The sequence below is a fragment of the Gopherus flavomarginatus genome, chromosome 10, assembly GCF_025201925.1.
Source record: "Gopherus flavomarginatus isolate rGopFla2 chromosome 10, rGopFla2.mat.asm, whole genome shotgun sequence".
NCBI classification, from domain to species: domain Eukaryota; kingdom Metazoa; phylum Chordata; order Testudines; family Testudinidae; genus Gopherus; species Gopherus flavomarginatus.
Window position 1 is genome coordinate 8,455,462 of NC_066626.1, and position 22,629 is coordinate 8,478,090.

The 22,629-nt window shown below is 46.4% G+C and overlaps 1 protein-coding gene across 6 annotated transcripts in view; it reads right to left on the reverse strand.

The window, feature by feature from the left end:
* Positions 1–2,659: 2,659 nt before the first annotated feature.
* Positions 2,660–22,629, reverse strand: part of LOC127030281 (zinc finger protein 585A-like) — a 78,188-nt gene continuing 58,218 nt past the window's right edge. For 2 of the 6 annotated variants that reach the window (XM_050916492.1, XM_050916489.1), the window contains 2 exons: positions 6,765–6,984; positions 2,662–4,617 (listed from right to left, as the gene is read on the reverse strand). The gene's annotated coding sequence lies outside the window, so the exon portion shown is untranslated. Of the gene's footprint in view, positions 4,618–6,764; positions 6,985–7,223; positions 7,485–22,629 lie in introns of all 6 variants that reach the window. The other 4 variants (XM_050916490.1, XM_050916488.1, XM_050916493.1 and 1 more) reach the window with 4 other exon arrangements.

Below are 22,629 nucleotides of genomic sequence, written 5' to 3' on the forward strand. Positions count from 1 at the left end.
TGTTTTCATTCTTCTCTGAGTATCCACCATAATCCATTTCCCTCTGGCACTACTTCATAATACCCTATTTCATTTCTCCAGACGCTTGCATATATTACCGGATACACTTCTTATATGTCTCCATTAGCTATATTGGAAAGGACAAGGGTCCACTGGTACATGTATGGCCTTGCACCTTTCAGGTATCTTGTAATGACTGATTAACATAGGAATAACTTAATGCCCAATTAAGTGTATCTGGCCAATTACCTCTCCGACTTTGTTCCAAAATATAATTTTTTCCACTGCTGTCCCAGGATTCCCTGGACTTCTATACACACTTTCTCCAGGACAATCTTGAACCAATATCTTTTAATTGTTTAACAATTTCCAAAATACTTTCCCCAAGTACTTTACTTAATTCCATTACAGAGGGTTCCATTTCTTGATCCATTATTTTGCCTTGTTCCCCAGTGTGTGCTCTTTGTACCAATTGTTCCAAAAATTTTCTTAAAGTCTCTCTACTTTCAGAGAGTATGTATTTCCTGATTGCAGCCCAGTATTCAATGTTTCCCAAATTGTCTCTCTTTTTTTCCCTTCGATCCCAGTGAAATAAGTGTTGCTGCAGTAAGCGCTATTGGGGAAACAACTTTCCTATGACTTCTGTCCAGCACTTTTGCAGGGATTGGTTTCAAGTTGTTGCCCACAGTAAGGTTTACTTTGGCTGGGACTTTGATAAAATCTGTACCATTATCTACCTCAATACTGGAATTTAAACTTTGCAAAAGCTTTTTTGCAACTTTCCCCTCCCGCAGAGAATTAACCTTGGAGGCTACTTTCAGGTTTGGGGATTTATTTTTAATATTTCTTTAAACTGTTAGCAGACCAAACAGGGTAATTGAGTCCTTTTATTCAGGGCCGGCTCTGGCTTATTTGCCACCCTAAGCAAAAAAAAAGGGGGGGAGCAGAGCAGCAAAGCAGGGAGGAAAAAAACCCAAAAACACAGCCGCAGCCAGAGCAGCAAAATGGGGAGGGGGGAGGAGGAAAAACATGGCGCAGCGAGAATGGCAAAATGGGGGGGGGGGCAAACCAAAAAAAACACGGCATGACTGGAGTGGCAAAACGGGGGGTGGGGGGACAAAAAAAACATGGCGTGGCTGGAGTGGCAAAACGGGGGGGGTGGGGGGAGAAATACGGCGCGACTGGCGTGGCTGGAACAGCAAAACAGGGTGGGGAGGGGAACAAAACAAAAAAACTCTACAGACTGGCCGGAGCCAGGGAGCAGGGGGACTCCCTGTGCTGCAGAGTGCGCGCCCGGTCTAGTGGGGGGGGAGGGAGCAGGGGGGAGAGAGAAAGGGGGCAGCCAGCGCTTCAGCAGGATGCTCACTCCGCTGCCCCGACCGCTGCGCCGCCTGCCAGGAGGGCTCCACTCCACTCCGATCGGCGGGCCGGGAAGGACGCGGGCTGCCCTGTTGAGTTTGCTGCAGGGAACTCCCCTTCTCCGCCCCCTCCAGGGCAGCCGGAGCAACGAACAAAAAACAAACAAAAAGCAGCCGTGCTGCGATAGGTTTGGGCGGAAACCGCCCCGTAGAATCTGCCGCCCCAAGAACGAGCTTGCTCGGCTGGTGCCTGGAGCTGGCCCTGCTTTTATTAGTAGGTTCATTTTATTTTCTTATACTGATACACACCTGGTTTAATAACTACCAGTTTTTTTTTTAAGTACATTAGAAGCAGGAAGTCTGCTAAACAATCAGTGAGGCCACTGGGCGATTAAGGTTCCTTTAGCGCCTTGAAAGACTCAAGAAGGAAAAGAGCACCATGGAAAAACTAAATGAATTCTTTGCATCGGTCTTTACAGCTGAGGATGTGAGGGAGATGTTTAAACATGGTAACAAATCTGGGGAACTGTTACAGATTGAGCTGTTAGAGGAGGTTTTGGAGAAATAAATGGTCAGTTTTTAGAATACAGGGAGGTAAATAGTGGTGTTCAGGGGTCTGTACTGGAACTAATACTGTAAACCATATTTATAAATGATCTGGAAAAAGGGATAAGCAGTGAGGCGGCAAAATTTGTATATGATACAAAACTACTCAAGGTAGTTAAGTCCCAGGCAGACTGCAAAGGCTTAGAGGGATTTTACAAAACTGGGTGACTGGGCAAGAAAATGGCAGATTAAATTTAATATTGATAAATTCAAAATAATGCACGTTGGAAAACATCATCCCAACTATACATATAAAATAATGGGGCCTAAATTAGCTGTTGCCACAGGAAAGGGGTCTTGGAAAACATTAACTTAATGTGCAGCGGCCACTAAAAAAAGCTTACAGAATGTTGGGAACTATTAGGAAAGGGATAGATAACAAAACAGAGAATATTATATTATCTTCCTATAAATCCATCGTATGCCCACATCCAGGGCTGGCTCTAGCCATGTCACCATCCCAAGCACGGCGGCACGCCGCGGGGGGCGCTCTGCCGCTCGCTGGTCCCGCGGCTCCAGTGGACCTCCTGCAGGCATCCCTGCAGAGGGTCCGCTGGTCCCGCGGCTCTGGTGGAGCATCCGCACGCACGCCTGCAGGAGGTCCACCGGAGCTGTGGGACCAGCGGACCCTCCACAGGGACGCCTGCAGGAGGTCCACCAGAACCGTGGGACCAGCGGACCCTCTGCAGAGATGCCTGTGGGAGGTCCACCGGAGCTGCCTGTTGCCCTCCCGGCAACTGGCAGAGCGCCCCCCGAGGCATGCCGCCCCAAGCACACGCTTGACGCGCTGGGGCCTGGAGCCGGCCCTGCCAACATCTTGAAAAAGATGTATTGGAAGTGGGAAAAGGCATAGAAAAAAAAGCAACAAAAATGGTCAGGGGTAATATGAGGAGAGATTAATAAAATTGGGACTCTTTAGCTTGGAAAAGAGATGACCAAGAGGGGGATACAATAGAGGTCTATAAAATCATGACTGGTGTTGAGAAAGTAAATAAGACAGTATTATTTACTTCTTATAACACAAAAACTAGGGGTCACTAAATGAAATTAATAAGCAGCATGTTTAAAATAAAAGGAAATATTTCCTCACACAGTCAACCTGTGGAACTTCTTGCTGGAGGATATTGTGAAAGCCAAGACTGTAACAAGTTTTTTTTAAAGAAGAACCAAATAAATTCATGGAGGATAGGTCCCTCAATGGCTATTAGCCAAGATGGGCAGGGATGGTGTCCCTAGCCTATGTTTGCCAGAAGCTGGAGATGGGCAACAAGGGCTGGATTACTTGGACATTGACTGTTCTGTTCATTTTTTTGGAAGCACCTGGCATGGGCCACTGTTGAAAGACAGGACACTGGGCTAGATGGACCTTTGGTTTGACCTAGTATAGCCATTCTTATGTTTGTGCCCCGAATAAGGCACAAATAAGGTTAATATTGTGTTAACCAAATTTTAACTTAAACTTCTGGTTTATTCTTTGGATAGGGTCCTGTGGCACAAACAGGACCAGTAGCTGCACAACAAACAAGCCCACAAGTAACAAAACAAAGCAAACTTCACAGCATACTTCTTGCTTCCATAAATTCATAGATTAACCTGAAAAAATATAAGCAAACAAAAACATAAGGTCTCTAACCGGGCCTTATAGGTTAGTAAATATTGTGCATTTATTTCTGAGAATTGTTATGTCTAGTTGTGACAAAGTGGGACTGTTCTTAATGTTTCCTCTGAATACTGTGGGGGGGCCTCAGTTTCTGGCCGACCCTTTGTTACCTAGCAACTAATGGCCAGGCCCTTCCTCCCTGCAAGGGGATGCTAAAGGTGTGGGAGAACAAAGAGGTCAGGTGACCTCCTGGTCTGGAAAAGGAACTCAGCAGAGGAGGGGCTGGAGGGGGTTTTCAGTTTGGGGGCTGGCGGGGGACGAGAAGTGAGGGCGTGGGGGTCTGCCTCACTGGGCCCCAGAATGGACCTGGCTGAGAGGTCCGGTTCTCTGCACCTACAAGCTCTGTTTTAGACTGTGTTCCTGTCATCTAATAAGCCTCTGTTTTACTGGCTGGCTGAGAGTCACGTCTGACTGCGAAGTGGGGGTGCAGGAGCCTCTGGCTTCCCCAGGACCCCGCTGGGGCAGGCTTGCTGTGGGAAGCGCATGGAGGGGCAGAGGATGCTGAATGCTCCAAGGAGAGACCCAAGAGGTGAAGCTGTGTGAGCTTCTTGCCCTGAAAACAGTCTGCTTCAAGAGAGAGGAGGCTCCCCAAAGTCCGGACTGGCTTTGTGGGGAGCAGTTCCAGAGCATTGCCTGGGGACTCCGTGACACTAGTCCCTTGGCAAGTACAATTTGATCAGAATGTTTTCACACATCTCCATCCAGAGTGGTTACTAAAACTGCCATGGGACTGGCCACATACTTAACTGGAAAGGGTTCCTTTTATATAGGTTTTATTTTACCTCTTTTACTCAGTCTTTAAGCATCACCTTCTCCTCTATTTTCCATTGATATTCTAATTGTTCCTTCTGGTCTTCGCTTTACGTTGATTTTCTTCTGCCAAAATGTTCTTAACTGTTTGCACCAAATTTGCCATCCAGCTCTTCTTTTATACCCACTCACCCATTTGTTTCTTTCTTGTTAACAGGAACTCAGGAGTTCTCGTAACTTAGCCTGTTATTAATTTAAAGAGGTTAAATAGCAAAGAAACAATTAGCAATGATCAGTACAGAGAACTATTTAGCCATGGCCACTACTCCGGCCATTATAGTTAGAAGGTTGGCTACAATTGAGATCACAGGTACTATAGCGTCATTCTTTTTTTTTTTTTTTATAATCAATCATGGGACACCTCCGCCATCCAGTTTCTGTACAGGCCAGACTGAGGAGTTGTAGGGGCTTTGACACTCCATTACTACTCCCTGTGCTTTCAAATCCTGCAACAGTTCTCTATGAGGAACAGCTCCTGCTGGATAGGAATACAAAGAAATAATTTCTCTTTGCACATCCTCCTGCACTGACTTTCATTAGAGTCGCCTAACTCTAACCCTACTCCTACCCCCTAACCCTAATGCTAAGCTTGATCAAGGGTAGCAACAGGCCCTGGACTTTAAGGTGCAGTAAATAGTCTAGTCCAGGGGTGGGCAAACTATGGCCCGCAGGCCGGATCCAGCCCCTCAGGGCTTTGGACCCAGCTGGCGGGATTGCCCCCCGTGGTGCCACGGCCCTGCGCCGCTCTCAGAAGCGGCTGGCACCACTTACCTGCGGCCCCCAGGAGGGGGGCAGAGTGCTCCGTGTTGCCCTTTCCTCCAGGTACCATCCCTCGCAGCTCCCATGGGCCAGGAACAGGGAACCGCAGCCAATGGGAGCTTTGGGGGAGGTACCTGGAGGCGCGGCAAGGGCAGCACATGCAGAACCCTCCACCCCCCCCGCCCCCACCCAGGGGCCACAACGCTACCTGCACCTCGCACCCCAACTCCCTGCCCTGAGTCCCCTTGTACACCCAGCATCTGTCCTGCACCCCAACCCCCTGCCCCAAGCCCCCTGCTGCACCCTGCACCCCCCCCGCCCGGAGCCCCCTGCTGCACCCTGCACCCCAACCCCCTGCCCTGAGCCCCCTCCTGCACCCCGCAACCCTCCTGCACCCCAACCCCCTGCCCTGAGCCCCCTCATGCACCCCACACCCCTCATGTACCCCAACCCCCTATCCTGAGTCCCCTTGTGCACCCCACACCCTTCCTGTACCCCAACCCCCTGCCCTGAGCCCCCTCCTGCACTCTGCACCCCTCCTACACCCTAATCCCCTGCCATGAGTCCCCTCCTGCAGTCCACAGCCCCCTACACCCGTCCTGAGCCCCCTGCTGCACCTCTGTGCACCCCAGCCTCCTGCTGAGCCCCCTGCTGCACTCCGCACCCCTCCTGAACCCCATCCCCCTGCCCTGAGCCCCCTACCACATCCTGCACCCCTCTGCCCCAACCCCTTGCCCTGAGCCTCTTTGTGCACACTGCACCCCCTCCCACACTCCAAGCCCTTGCCCCAGCCCTGCATACAATTTCCCCACCCACATGTATCCCTCAACCCAAAAAGTTTGCCCACCCCTGGTCTAGGATGTCCTGCAGCAAGGCCTCTTCTGCACAAATGTGTCGGTCCGAGGTCCAACACATGAACCGTTTACATTTTGCCGCACAGCCCTGGTGGAAGGTTTCCTGCTGCCCAGCAGGACCTGTTGAGACCAGCAGAGCACTCCAGTTCATCCATACTTAGCCATACAACAGCCAAGCTGTCAAGTGCAGTGATGCCAGGTTTGGGTGCAGCAAGTTGCTGTGATTCTGGGACAACAGATCCAGCCGGAGAGGTAGTTGCAACGGGATGGCTGCTGAAAGACTCAGCAACATGCCACCCCAGGGCTGAAGTCCAAAGCTTGAACTTCATCACCTCCAGGAAAATGGGGAACTCAACTGGCTGTCTGCTCCTCCGGTGTTTGTGACTCCAGAGGAGGGTAGGGCCCATCCCCTGCTGATGGCCCTGGGTCCACTGCTTTTTCCCTCCCTCCCATTGACTGCCCAGGAAGCTGTGGCCACAAGAAAAGCCGCTGGTGGCCACATTTGAGAAATGCTGAACTAGAATATTCAGCCATCCACAGTACTTTAAACCCTGCACCCCTAGCATTTCAAGGGACCCAATCCCCCAGCTCCTGCCCAGTCCCTGCATAGCGGAATGGGAGTTGAGTAGCAGTTCTCTAGGGGGTGATGCTGCCGCCCTGTACTCATTGGCCAGCTTGAAATTCATAAGGAAAACAAGAAAACATGAGGTTTCTTACCAGATCTTCAGTCTCCCTGCTCTGCAGTCCAAGGGACAATTCAGGTGGCTCTCAGTAGCCTGACCACATCTCCCTTTGTGTCTCAGTGGGAAGGTCAATGGGCACCTCCCTCCGCTCCACTCCATCAACAGCCAACCACTGAATGTAAACCAACTCCTTTGTCTGTGAGCTCTGCCGTCTGATTGGTTCTGGTGGCAGCTTCAGAGATGACTACTGCCCGCTGATGGGGAGGGAGGGCACAATATAAAGAAGAGGATGCATGACTGCCCTATGTGTCGCCTAAGTAACCTTCCAGCCCCACCTCCCTGGGCCAGAGCAGTCAATTCCAGTTTTAATGTTCAAGTAACAACTTGCTGTCAGCATCCTACACGTGACTGCTCACCGCATGTAGAATGTAACCACTTACAAGCTATTTCCCACGGTACGGTATTGCAGTATTGGGTACTTTAATATGCACACCTGTGCTAATGGGATTTGTGCTTTGTTTCTTGATGTATGCTTTTAATACTTATTGTGTCAGGGAATATTGGTATACTGAATAAAGATTATTTTGTTTTTTGAAGAACTACTGCCTGAGTGTCAATCCTTCAAGCGGAAGGCTGTATGCGTGTCCTCCCAAGGGTCAACAGGATTGGTCGAGCCCGGGAGTTTTCCAAAGGTCAGAGGGAAACCCTTGGTAAAACTGTGGCAATTCCTTGAGGGTGGGCCACCTCCTTTCACCTACCAAAACCAGACAAATTGACAATTGAGTTACTTATATAGGCAGGCCATTGTGGGGGTGCCTTGAGTTTGATTTTGGGGGTAACCCCCCATGACATGGAATTCAGAATGGATACCAGGTAGTGGAAACAACAGTTAAACAAGCATTTACAATGACATTTTTACTGCATGTTTGCACATTGTTACAAAGCTGCGTTGGGGTGTTAAAATAAGAACCTTATATTGCCTTCCCTTAAGTATGCCGCACCATACAAATCAGCCACACCATAGAGTAGAAAGCTGCCTGTAAACTCTGAGGGGGAAATGGAAATGTAGTGCATGGATGACAAATGCACTGCCCAAAATACGGCACGGGGGGTTGTGACTGTGTAATAACAGTCCATTTGTTAAGTGTGTTTGCACGTAGTCCATAGTCAGATGGCACGGCATCTGTAGCTTAGTGATACTGCTGCATTTACTGTTGACATTCCTGTACAAATATATTCAGAAATGTCAGGTTTCAGAGCAGCAGTGTTAGTCTGGATCAGCAAAAGAACAGGAGGACTTGTGGCAACTTAGAGACTAACGAATCTATTTGAGCATAAGCTTTCATGGGCTACAGCCCACTTCATCGGATGCATAGAATGGAACATAAGCCTACGAAAGCTTATGCTCAAATAAATTTGTTAGTCTCTAAGGTGCCAAAAGTACTCCCATTCATAAATGTAATATTCTCCCTTTTCCATTGGCCCATGCAAGTCTACATTTGGGTGCACGAAGCATCTTTGATTTCTGCTGCACACCTATCTCCTGGTCCATTTGTGGCATGTGCACTTTCGAGGTTCATGCTGCAGTTCAGCAACCCATTACTGTCATGGGTCTGCTCCAGTGCAAACAGCTCCCCTTTGGATTTATAAAGATTGTGAGGAGCACAGCAAGACACAATAATGTGGACAGCATGGACTACAGAGCCATCCAAAGGGTTCTGTGAAGAGTGCCAGCAGAATTGCAATCTGCCGAATGCATACTGAACCACCACTCTACTGAGAGTGTAATGAAACCATCTTCTACCAGGGCCCCTGAGACCACGGTATGGTTTCACACATGAAGGCAAAAGGGGGTACCTGGGGCCCATAGAATAACAGTTACTTCATTTACAACAAAGTCATTAGGTGGGAATAGTGCATCAGCCTGTCCTCGAAGGTAAATTCCTGATTAGCAGCAAACCCCAGCATCATCAACTGTTCCAGTGCAGCCCACGAATCAGCCTCTGTGGTCCACAAACATTTGCATAATAATGGAGTAGTACCCTTTGTGTTTTATGTACTCTTATGCTTTTTGAGGATGGCAAACTAGGACCATGTCAGTCCCATCAGTGGCTCTGGCGCAGTTTGAAAACCTATTCTCTCAAAACTGGCAATTGTTGAAGGAACATCAGAAGCAAGAAGCCTATCAAATAATCAGTAGAGCTACTGGATACTAAAGGAGCACTCAAGAAATACAAGGCCACTGCAGAGAAACTAAATAAATTCTTTACATTTGTCTTCACCTCGGAGAATGTGAGGGAGATTCCCACACCTGACCCATTCTTTTTAGGTGACAATTCTGAGGAGCTGTCACAGATTGAGGTGTCAGTAGAGGAGGTTTGGGAATAAATTGATAAATTAAACAGTAATACGTCACCAGGACCAGACGGGATTCATGCAAGAGTTCTCAAAGAACTCAAATACGAAATTGCAGATGATACAAAATTATTCAACATGGTTGAGTTGAAAGCAGACTGCAGAGATTTTAAAAGGGATCTCCCAAAAATGGGTGACTGGGCAACAACATGGCAGATGAAATTCAATGTTGATAAATGCAAAGTAATGCACATTGCAGAACATAATCCCAACTATACATATAAAATGATTGGGACTAAATTGGATGTTACCACTTAAGAAAGAGATCTTGGAGTCATCGTTGATAGTTTTCTGAAAACATCCGCTCCATACACCGCAGCAGTCAAAAATGCTAACAGAATGTTAGTAATCATTAGAAAAGAGATAGATAATAAGACAGAAAATATCATAATGCCATTATATACATCCACAGTACACCTGCATCTTGAATACTGTGTGCAGTTCTGCTCGCCCCATCTCAAAAAAGATACATTAGAAATGAAAAAGGTACAGATAAGGGCAACAAAATATTAAAGGTATGAAACAGTTTCCATATGAAGAGAGATTAAAATGACTGGGACTGTTCAGCTTGGAAAAGTCTAACCTTAGCACCGGGCAAATTAGCTGAAACAATAGTAAAGAACAAAATTGTAAGACACATAGAAGAACATAAATTGTTGGGCAAAAGTCAAAATGGTTTCTCTAAAGGGAAATCATGTCCTACTTATCTATTAGAGTTCTTTGAAGGGGTCAACAAACATGTGGACAAGGGGGATCCTGTGGAAATAGTGTACTTAGATTTCCAGAAAGCCTTTGACAAGGTCCCTCACCAAAGGCTCTTACGTAAATTAAGCTGTCATGGGATAAGAGGGAAGGTCCTTTCATGAACTGAGAACTGGTTAAAGACAGGGAACAAAGGGTAGGAATAAATGGTAAATTTCCAGAATGGAGAGGGGTAACTAGTGGTGTTCCCCAAGGGTCAGTCCTAGGACCAGTCCTGTTCAATTTATTCATAAATGATCTGGAGAAAGGGGTAAACAGTGAGGTGGCAAAGTTTGCAGATGATACTAAACTACTCAAGATAGTGAAGACCAAAGCAGACTGTGAAGAACTTCAAAAAGATCTCACAAAACTAAGTGATTGGGCAACAAAATGGCAAATGAAATTTAATGCGGATAAATGTAAAGCAATGCACATTGGAAAAAATAACCCCAAATATACATACAATATGATGGGAGGTAATTTAGCCAAAACTAAACAGGAAAGAGATTTTGGAGTCATCATGGATAGTTCTCTGAAGATGTCCCCGCTCTGTGCAGCAGCAGTCAAAAAAGCGAACAGGATGTTAGGGATCATTAAAAAAGGGATAGCGAATAAGAAGGAGAGTAACTTATTGCCCTTATATAAATCCATGGTATGCCCACATCTCGAATACTGCACACAGATGTGGTCTCCTCATCTCAGAAAAGATATACTGGCATTAGAAAAGGTTCAGAGAAGGGCAATTAAAATGATTAGGGGTTTGGAACAGGTCCCATATGAGTATAGATTAAAAAGGCTAGGACTTTTCAGGTTGGAAAAGAGGAGACTAAGGGGGGATATGACAGAGGTATATAAAATCATGAGTGGTGAGGAGAAAATGAATAAGGAAAAGTTATTTACTTGTTCCCATAACACAAGAACTAGGGGTCACCAAATGAAATTAATGGGCAGCAGGTTTAAAACAAATAAAAGGAAGTTCTTCTTCACACAGCGCACAGTCAACCTGTGGAACTACTTACCTGAGGAGGTTGTGAAGGCTAGGACTATAACAGGGTTTAAAAGAGAACTGGATAAATTCATAGAGGTTAAGTCCATTAATGGCTATTAGCCAGGTTGGGTAAGGAATGGTGTCCCTAGCCTCCGTTTGTCAGAGGGTGGAGATGGATGGCAGGAGAGAGGTCACTTGATCATTACCTGTTAGGTTCACTCCCTCTAGGGCACCTGGCATTGGCCACTGTCGGAAGACAGGATACTGGGCTGAATGGACCTTTGGTCTGACCCAATATGGTCATTCTTATGAAAAGTGATGACTAAGGGGGCATATGATAGAGGTCTATAAGATCATGAATGGTGTGCAGAAAGTGAATAAAGAGGTGTTATTTATCCCTTGACATACCACAAGAACCCGAAGTCACCAATGAAATTAATAGGCAATAGGTCTAAAACAAACAAAAGGAAGTACAGTAGAACCCTGTTTATCTGACCCTCCATTATCCAACTCTCCAAACAACCGAACCAAACAACCAGTGCATGCAGGTCCAGAAGCAGGTGATTTCTCCTGTGGCTGCTAGATGATGATGCAGCCTCACACATTCCCATTCTCCAGATTATCCAATTTTTGCTTATCTAAAGTGGCCCCAGTTCCAATGAGATTGGATGAACAGGGTTCTGCAGTACTTTCTCACCCTACACACAGCCAACCTGTGAAACTTGTTGCCAGGGGATAGTGTGAAAGCCAAAACGGTAACAGGGTTAAAAAAAGAATTAAATAAATTGATGGATAGTTCCATCAACTACTATTAGTTAAGATGGTAAGGGATGCAACCCCATGCTCTCAGTGTCCCTAAGATTCTGGAAGCCAGATGCTGGGATTGGACAACAGGGGATGGATCACTTAATGGTTGCTGTCATAAACAGATGGTTAAGGGTTAACGCCTCTTTTACCTGTAAAGGGTTAAAAAGTTCACCTAGCCTAGCTAACACCTGACCAGAGGAACCAGTGGGGGAACAAGATGTTTCAAAAGGAAGGAGGGAAGTTTTTCCTTTGTTTAGTCAGTTTCAGTTTCAGCCAGAGTGAAAAAGATCAAGGAACCAGCCTCTTATCAGAGTAGTATGTTTTAGAAAGGAATAAATAGGTTTATGTTTATTTCTTTGTAACCTGTCTTATGCAATTAGAAGTAGAATCAAATTGGGTATTTGGGTATTTTTTTTGTGTAACTAAATTTGTGCCCAGGGGAACATCCTCTGCGTTTTGAATCTGTTGTCTGTCACAGTAGCTGGTATGTTAATCTCTCCCAGAGGGTTTTCTTTTACCTTCTTTTCTTTAATTAAAAGACTTTTTCTTAATACTTGATTGATTTTTTCCTTCTTTTTAGATCCAAGGGGGTTGGATCTGGATCCACCAGGAGTTGGTGGGAGAAAGGAGGGGGGATGGTTAATTTCTCCTTGTTTTAAGATCCAAGGGATTGGATCTGGACTCACCAGGGAATTGGTGAAGGAGTCTCTCAAGGCTACCCAGGGAGGGGAAGGTTTTGGGGAGAAAGGGTTGTGACGTTATTGATATAAACTGGGACCATATAGAACATGGGTTGCAACCAAGGTCCTGTAGCGGCACCAAATCCTAGGTAAAGGGGGTCATATAAGGTGTCTAAGACCAGGTTACGGATTACTGGTTATGATTATGCTGTCTGTATGTCTGTAGCATTTTGGTAGTTGAAGTTATGAATATTGGCTGTATGCTGTCTGTATTGCAAACTTGTGTTGTGTTACTGGGAAAGATCACAGACAAGTTGGTGTCAGTTCTGTTTAGCCTGCTTGATGGCCCATTAAGGACCATCACCTACACAATTGTCCCATCGAGAGAAGGCAGTTACGCCCTGTGACTCAGCACGGTGTGCAGAAACTGGCCCATGTGACTGCAAACTCCATTTTGCTGTAACTTTCCACAGCAGGAACAAAGGAGTGTTCTTACACTTGGAAAAGCCTATATAAGGCAGAGGCCTCATCTCCATTTTGTCTTCAATCCTGCTTCTTACCTCTGGAGGGATTTTGCTACAAGCTGAAGCTCTACACAAGGGACTGAGGACCCATCCCAATGGGGTATGTTCTCCAGAGACTTGATTTGCACCTGCAGTTTACTCCATCACTGCTACAAGCCTGAACTAAGAACTTTGCCATTACTGTATGTAATTGATTCCATTTAACCAATTCTAGCTCTCATCTCTATCTTTTTCCCTTTTTGAATAAACCTTTAGATTTTAGATTCTAAAGGATTGGCAACAGCGTGATTTGTGGGTAAGATCTAATGTGTATATTGACCTGGGTCTGGGGCTTGGTCCTTTGGGATCGAGAGAACCTTTTTCTTTTACTGGAGTGTTGGTTTTCATAACCATTCATCCCAGGACAGGTGGCACTGGTGGTGATACTGGGAGACTGGTGTGTCTAAGGAAATTGCCTGTGTGACTTGTGGTTAGCCAGTGGGGTAAAACCGAAGTCCTTTTTGTCTGGCTGGTTTGGTTTGCCTTAGAGGTGGAAAAACCCCAGCCTTGGGCTGTAACTGCCCTGTTTGAGCAATTGGTCCTGAATTGGCACTCTCAGTTGGGTCCCGCCAGAACCGCAACGTCACAGTGGCGTAGTTGTGCTTGGATTCACAGAACCAGGTCAATTAAGCTTTGGGTCAGAACCCCACGCTATCCAAATTTGAATTTTGGAATTGAGAGTTTGGTTGGTTAAAGATCAGTGACCATGAGCCAGAAAGCATCAGCAAAAGCAATGAAACTGCAAGCCCTGATGGACAGACTGCAGTTTGAATATGAGCAAAAACTGGCAGAAATTCGAATGAGAGAGAAGCTAACCTTGGCCCAGCTGGAGGAAGAGGCTGCTGAATGAGAGAGAGAAGCTGCTGAACGAGAGAAAGAAGCTGCTGAACGAGAGAAAGAATCTGATGAGAGAGAAGAAAGAGCCCGTAAGGGGCGTCTGGAACTGCTGGCTTCTGAGGAGAAAGCTCGACAGAGGAAACAGAAGATGCAACAAGAAACTGCCAGACTTCAGCTCCAAGTCAAAAAAGCAAGGGAAGAACAGCAGAAACTGTATCCTCTTGAAAGTCCAGTTTATAACAATGTTGGTATGTTGTATAACTCTGAGCAGTTGTCTGGGTGTAACCAAATGTACCCCAACACTGCCACCTTTTATGTCAATGCTGTTACTGTGGGTTCAGTAGAAGCTGGGTCCATAAATTGTGCCAGTGCTATGTACAAGAAGGGTAATGAAAAATTCATAAGAGAGTGTAAAAGTCAATGGTAAAAGCTGTTTAGGGCTAATGATGGCATCTAACATCACTCTTGTTAAAGCAGATCTGGTCAAAGAGGAAGATTATTTACCAAATCAGAGTGTGATTGTTGTGATCCTCTATGAGTTTACTGTCCGTGTGCCTTTAGCCAGAATCCACCTCGAATGGAATGGGGCTAAGCATGAAGTTATAGCTGGGGTAAGGAAGTTATTGCCTAAAGATCTTTTAATTGGGGAAAATGTTAAAGCTTTGTTCAGTTCAGTTAGCCAGTCACAGGGCAGGAATGATCTTACACCTGTGTCTATTGTGGGCAATGGTTTGCCTGAGGAGGGTTGCTCCAAAGGTTTGTCTGTGCAAGAAAGCAATGTGTCTATGAATGGAGTTTCTGAATGTCTGTCTAATGTCTCAGAAGTGAATCTGGAGTTAGATCAAGAGCAAAAAGTTCTCATTGGGGAGGAAAATGTTTCTCAGGAGCAGATTAAAGTAGATGGTCAGGTGAAAACCCTAACTGAGGGAGGAAAGGGTAAATTTGTGATTGGTGATGGATTGGTGGCTAGTGCAGCTTGTAAAAGTGAACCTAAAATGGGTAACTGTGGTTTGCTGGAAGTAGCTCAGTGTAGTGAAAAAAGCAGCAGCTTATCTGTTGGGAGTGGCAATGTGCATGGTAGGAAAAGTCTGGATAAGCCTAGGCAGCCTTGTGAGCTGATGGCTTTGTCTAGTCAGCAGTTTGGGAAGACAGGGATAGTGGAAAATGAGTGTCCCTATCCCTTACCTGTTTCCTGTGTGGAGAAATGTGACAGTGAAGAAAATGTGCCTGTGTCTGTCAGGGGTATTGACTTGCCTATGGAGGAAGCTACCCCGGTCTCCAAGCAGTTGTCTGTGAACAGCCCTGTGTGCGGGGACAAGGGAAATGAGATCCCAAGCTGTGTGTCTGGTAAAGGAGAATGTGTCTCCGGCTCTTCTGTATCTGTGCAGCAGACAGAAGGTGCCTTTCAGCCTGTGATGGCTGAAGGTAATTCAGTTGTCTCTGAGTTGGCTGTAAATACAGCTAAAGCCCAGGAAGGGAATGGTCCTAAGTTTGTGTCTGCTGGGGAGAATGGCACTGTAACTAGGTTGCATCCAGTTAGTGTCGCAGCAAAATCCCAGAGACCAGACAATTCTGGTGCTTGTAATTTGCCAGTTGGTAATGTGTGGCTGGAAAAGGGTGTAGCAGCTCTGTCTAATCAGGGTGATACCCTAGCCAGGGCACAAGGAGAGCAAAAAGGTGATTTAATTGTGTTATCTACTGACAGTTTAACAACTTGTAGCAAGAAGGAAAAGATTCCTGAAGCTGTTCATGGCCAAGGGAAGGAGAAGGCGTCTAGCCTGTTAGCTAGAAAGTCTATAGGTTTGCCTGGAAGGGGATTGTGTAGGAATCTGCCTGATGAACCAGAGGTAATTTTGGATGTAAGTGAGACCCAGAAAGAGTCTGTGGGGGCTCAGAGAAGTGTTCCTTTAGAGCAAGCCCTAGGTGAAGAGGGTAAGGGCAGAATGTCTGAGAGGGATGAATTGCTGCTTAGAGAAGCTCATAGGGAAAGGAATCCTCATGGTAACCTGTAGAAACAGTTTACTGCAACTGAAGGGTGTGAAAGTGATTTAATCAAGGAAGTTTCAGTTCCTAACAACCAGAAATTTTCTGTGGTGAATGGATCCACTGACTTTCCCTTTGAAAGATCCAGTGTGGATAGCTTTAAAAAGGTCTCAGATGAAGTAAAAGCTGTTAAGGAAGCTGCGCAGCCATATAACCAAGTGCCTGGGTTTGACCAGCTCGTTGGGAAGACAATGGTGTTGGAACAGGACTGTCTCCATGCTGATTCTGTGAGAGAGCAGTCTGTGCTTCAGGATCTGAGAACAGATTGGGTTACTGGTGTTTCAAAGCAGAATGGTTTTATGGATAAAGGCTTGAGGATGCAGGGGAGAGCAAACTCTCACTCTCAAACCCTTTGGATTTGTGTGGTATCTCTGTAAGACAGAGTCCAGCTTGGAATTGGTGGCAGCTAAGAAGTTAAAAGCTGGTGTTTGTGTTAATGCAAATTACCTGGCTGGCAGGGAGAAGAACTTGCTAATAGCTGTTAGCACAGAGACCCCACCCCATCAGCCAGTAAATTTGGTTAAGCAAGAGAGATGAGGGTTTGATCCTGCAGGACAAGGAGGAAAGAGAAAACTGAATTTTGCAAAGGGAAGCCAAAAGTTAACCCTAAAATGCCCAAACTCCAATGGTATTGAACCAAAGGTGTGGCATAACCAACATAATTGTAAATGGACACCAGCAATGAATTTGTTATTATTGCTAATGGTGATTTTTGTAACTAATGTGTTGCTATTACCGAGAATGGTAAGAATGTACAATGTGCCCAATCCTTTGGAAAGTCCCTTGAACGTGTTGAAAGCAGTACATAAGAACACACTTTATGTTAAAAGGCCTTGTTATACTGATGTTTCACTGCTAGTGCCTGTAAACAGTATTGAAACTTTTCACAGGGGAAAAGACATTCCAGACCTGATGTACACAAGGAAAGGGGAAACTGAGGCACACTACCATATGGCTTTCATGGCTAAATGCCAGAATTCCTGGACTATGAACAACATTAATATCTACATTGGTTTAATGTTAATTTGGTTCCAAACATTTGCCAGAGCTTGTAAAGATAAAATAGCTAGTTTCTTTAGCTCTTGGCAAGATCATATGAGACATACAGGAATCCTGCTGCAAGAGCAGATCCGACCCACTGTTGTTCAAACTGACTTTTACCTTGAGTTTGTAGAGAGATTCAATCATGTTATTAAACATGACTTTGATAAACCATTTCTGTTATACACTAATATGGCTTCTAGCCCAACACTAGCTGTAGTAAAACAGACCCAGGGATGGGGAGCTCTTGGGATGCAGTCAGTGATGTCTGTGTCATCCCTTCCTGCATCAATTTTGTGCTGGGGGTGTGACGTTATTGATATAAACTGGGACCATATAGAACATGGGTTGCAACCAAGGTCCTGTAGCGGCACCAAATCCTAGGTAAAGGGGGTCATATAAGGTGTCTAAGACCAGGTTACGGATTACTGGTTATGATTATGCTGTCTGTATGTCTGTAGCATTTTGGTAGTTGAAGTTATGAATATTGGCTGTATGCTGTCTGTATTGCAAACTTGTGTTGTGTTACTGGGAAAGATCACAGACAAGTTGGTGTCAGCTCTGTTTAGCCTGCTTGATGGCCCATTAAGGACCATCACCTACACAATTGTCCCATCGAAAGAAGGCAGTTAGGCCCTGTGACTCAGCACGGTGTGCAGAAACTGGCCCATGTGACTGCAAACTCCATTTTGCTGTAACTTTCCACCGCAGGAACAAAGGAGTGTTCTTACACTTGGAAAAGCCTATATAAGGCAGAGGCCTCATCTCCATTTTGTCTTCAATCCTGCTTCTTACCTCTGGAGGGATTTTGCTACAAGCTGAAGCTCTACACAAGGGACTGAGGACCCATCCCAATGGGGTATGTTCTCCAGAGACTTGATTTGCACCTGCAGTTTACTCCATCACTGCTACAAGCCTGAACTAAGAACTTTGCCATTACTGTATGTAATTGATTCCATTTAACCAATTCTAGCTCTCATCTCTATCTTTTTCCCTTTTTGAATAAACCTTTAGATTTTAGATTCTAAAGGATTGGCAACAGTGTGATTTGTGGGTAAGATCTAATGTGTATATTGACCTGGGTCCGGGGCTTGGTCCTTTGGGATCGAGAGAACCTTTTTCTTTTACTTGGGTGTTGGTTTTCATAACCATTCATCCCAGGATAGGTGGCACTGGTGATGATACTGGGAGACTGGTGTGTCTAAGGAAATTGCTTGTGTGACTTGTGGTTAGCCAGTGGGGTAAAACCAAAGTCCTTTTTGTCTGGCTGGTTTGATTTGCCTTAGAGGTGGAAAAAACCCCGCCTTGGGCTGTGACTGCCCTGTTTGAGCAATTGGTCCTGAATTGGCACTCTCAGTTGGGTCCCGCCAGAACCGCAACGTCACAAGGGTGTGATCCAGACACTGAGAATTCTGGATGGTGGCAGCGATACCAGATCTAAGCTAGTAATTAAGCTTAGAAGTGTCCATGCAGGTCCCCACATCTTTACCCTAAAGTTCAGAGTGGGGAAGGAACCTTGACATGGTGAGCAGCGATGAGGATTTTTTAGGAACCAAAAGCCAGATTTTTTTTCCTCCTTTGAGATGCTGGGGAAGCAGTGAAGGAGAGATACCCTGAAGGCAAACAGATAAAGGTTTTTCTAACAAGGCTTTGTTAGAAAGGATTCCAGCTGGGCTTAGCTGGAGGGTAATTTACAGTTTGCAAAAGACAAGTTACAAACCAGTTTTTCTGGTTTCTTCTCATTCTGATAAGTCCAGTTAAAAGCTGTGTTTTTTTTTTTAACCTCGCAAACCGAGATAGCTCAGGCAGAGCAGGGAAACATGTCAAGCAAGGGAAAAAAAAACATACTGCAGGAGCTGGAATTAGCCAAACTCCGGGCTGAGGAGAACCAAAAAGAACATAACAGACAGATGGCAGGGATGAGGCTGCCCACAAAAGAGCTATGGAGGAGAAACAAAAAGAGATGGAGGCGAGAGAAAGAGAAGAGAAAGCCAAAGAGGCTGACCACCAGAGGGCTATGGAGATCCAGAGGGAGGCCCACAAGCATGCCCTGGAAATAGCAAGGGCTAAGCAGAAGTTACCAGCCAACCCTAACAACCCTTCTCCAGATACTGTTTCCCATCCCAGAAAATTCCCCATCTACAAGGCAGGTGATGATACTGAGGCCTTCTTAGAAAATTTTGAAAGGGCCTGCCATGGGTATAACATCCCTACAGACCAGTATATGATAAAGCTGAGGCCACAGCTCAGTGGACCCTTAGCAGAGGTGGTGGCTGAAATGCCTAAGGAACACATGAACGATTATAAACTTTTTCAAACCAAGGCCAGAATCAGAATGGGACTAACACCTGAGCATGCCCGTCGGCGGTTCAGAGCGCTAAGGTGGAAACCAGATGTGTCATTTACCCGACACGCCTACCACATTGGAAAAAATTGGGATGCCTGGATATCAGGAGCAAGTGCTAATGCAAATGGAGCAGTTCTTAGAGGGTGTTCCTGAGGAAACAGAAAGGTACATCCCAGATGGGAAGCCCAAAACTGTAACCGAGGCGGGGGAGATTGGAGCCAAATGGGTGGAAGTGGCAGAAAAGAAAAAAACTACTAGCAGTTGGAGCGAATATCAGAGGGGGCAAACCGAAACTAAACCCTATCACTGGGGGCAACCCAAGGCCCCATCTACAACCCAAGGAAAGCCCCAGACCCCTTATTGTCCCACCTCACCAGTCTCCAGCAACCCACCTCGGCCCAGTGACCAGTCAGCTGGGCGATGTTTTAAATGTAATGAACTGGGACATATAAAGGCCCACTGCCCCAAGAACCCCAACCGATTACAGTTCATTACACCACGATCACACCAAAGATCCACAGGCCCAGATGCCTCTCAAATACCCTCGGAGCAAAGGGAAACCTTGAGAGTGGGCGGAAAGAAGGTTATCGCGTGGAGAGACACTGGGGCACAAGTGTCAGCTATCCTCCAGTCCTTAGAGGACCCCAAACTCATCAACTCAGAAGCCCAAGTGACAATTTACCCATTCATGTCAAAACCTTTAAACTTGCCTACAGCTGAGTTGCCTGTCCAGTACAAAGGCTGGTCAGTACTGTGGACTTTTGCAGTCTATGACAATTATCCCATCCCCATGCTACTGGGGGAGGACTTGGCCAACCATGTGAAGCTGGCCAAGAGGGTGGGAATGGTCACCCGCAGCCAGGCCAATCAAGCTTCCAGACCCATCCCTGTTCCTGAGCCATCCACAAGGGCCCAGTCTGTGTTACCAGAGACCCAGACAAAGGTGGTGGAACCGGATCTTCTACCCATGAATGCTACAGCCATAGTGAATCCAGTCCCAGAACTGGAACTGGCAAAGCAACCAGCACCAGAACCGTTGCCATCACTGTCTCCAGCACTTGCAAACCCATCTACAACTCCAACGCCAGAGGGCACCAGCGAGCCTGAACTGGCAGAACCAGCGGACAACCCTACCCAGCCAGAGCCTGAAATACCACATAGTGCACCAGCAGAAAACGGTTCACAATCAACGAAAACAACCCCATCACCTGCATCGCTTCCACAGGGACCAAGCCCAAGTCCACAGTCTAAGGAGGAACTGATGTCTCCAGCCTCAAGGGAACAGTTCCATGCTGAGCAGGAATCAGATGACAGCCTTCAGAAAGCTTGGGTGGCAGCACGGAGCACCCAACCACCTCTCAACTCTTCTAATCAATCCCATGATCATCCCAGTGGTCATTCTGGGATGAACAGAACCAAGGACCGGTTGGGGAAGTCTTTCCACTGGGAGGGAATGGGCAAGGACGTTGCTAATTATATCCGGTCTTGTAAGCTGTGCCAATGAGTGGAAAAGTCCAAAGACCAGGTCAAAGCCCCTCTCCAGCCACTCCCCATAATTGAGGTCCCATTTCAGCTAGTAGCTGTGGATATTCTGGGTCCTGACTTTCATGGATTTTGCTACCCGATGGACAGAAGCAGTAGCTCTAAGCAACACCAGGGCTAAAACTGTGTGCCAGGCCTTAGCAGACATTTTTGCCAGGGTAGGTTGGCCCTCCGACATCCTTACTGATTCAGGAACTAATTTCCTGGCAAGGACCATGAAAAACCTGTGGGAAGCTCATGGGGTGAATCACTTGGTTGCCACCCCTTACCACCATCAAACCAATGGCCTGGTGGAGAGGTTTAATGGAACTTTGGGGGCCATGATACGTAAATTCGTAAATGAACACTCCAATGATTGGGATCTAGTGTTGCAGCAGTTGCTTTTTGCCTATAGGGCTGTACCACATCCCAGTTTAGGGTTTTCATCATTCAAACTTGTGTATGGCCACGAGGTTAAGGGGCCATTACAGTTGGTGAAGCAGCAATGGGAGGGGTTTATGCCTTCTCCAGGAACTAACATTCTAGACTTTGTAAGCAACCTACAAAGCACCCTATGACACTCTTTAGCCCTTGCTAAAGAAAATCTAAAGGATGCTCAGGAAGAGCAAAAGGCCTGGTATGATAAACATACCAGAGAGCGTTCCTTCAAAGTAGGGGACCAGGTTATGGTCTTGAAGGCGCAACAGGCCCATAGGATGGAAGGGCCATTCATGGTCCAAGAGTGCCTGGGAGTGTTAACTATCTCATAGCATTCCCCACCTCAACCCTAAAGCCTAAAGTTTACCATGTTAATTCTCTAAAGCCCTTTTATTCCAGAGAATTAAAGGTTTGTCAGTTTACAGCCCAGGGAGGAGATGACACTGAGTGGCCTGAAGGTGTCTACTACAAAGGAAAAAGTGACAGTGGCGTGGAAGAGGTGAACCTCTCCACAACCCTGGAATGTCTGCAGCGGCAACAGATCAAGGAGCTGCGCACTAGCTTCGCACCAATGTTCTCAGCCACCCCAGGACGGACTGAATGGGCATACCACTCCATTGACACAGGTAATGCTCACCCCATTAGAACACCACCCTACGGGGTGTCTCCTCATGCCCAAGCTGCTATAGAACGAGAGATCCAAAACATGCTACAGATGGGTATAATCCGCTCATCTACCAGTGCATGGGCATCTCCAGTGGTTCCAGTTCCCAAACCAGATGGGGAAATATGCTTTTGCGTGGACTACCATAACCTAAATGCTGTAACTCATCCGGACAACTATCCAATGCCACGCACCGATGAGCTATTGGAGAAATTGGGACGTGTCCAGTTCATCTCTACATTAGACTTAACCAAGGGGTACTGGCAAGTACCGCTAGATGAACCCGCCAAGGAAAGGTCAGCCTTCATCACCCATGCAGGAGTGTATGAATTTAATGTGCTTCCCTTCGGGCTGCGAAATGCACCCGCCACCTTCCAAAGACTTGTAGATGGTCTCCTAGCAGGATTGGGAGAATCTGCAGTTGCCTACCTCGATGATGTGGCCATTTTTTCTGATTCATGGGCAGAACATCTGGAGCACCTGGAAAAAGGCTTCGAGCGCATCAGGCAGGCAGGACTAACTGTTAAGGCTACAAAGTGTCAAATAGGCCAAAACAGAGTGACTTACCTTTGACACCAGGTGGGTCAAGGAACAATAAACCCCTACAGGCCAAGGGGGATGCTATCCAAAAGAGGCCTGTCCCAAAGTCAAAGAAACAGGTCCAATCCTTCTTAGGCGTGGCCAAATATTACAGGTGATTTGTACCACACTACAGCCAAATTGCTGCCTCACTAACACACCTGACCAGAAAGACACAGCCAAATGCAGTTAAGTGGGCTGATGAGTGTCAGAAGGCCTTTAACCAGCTTAAGGC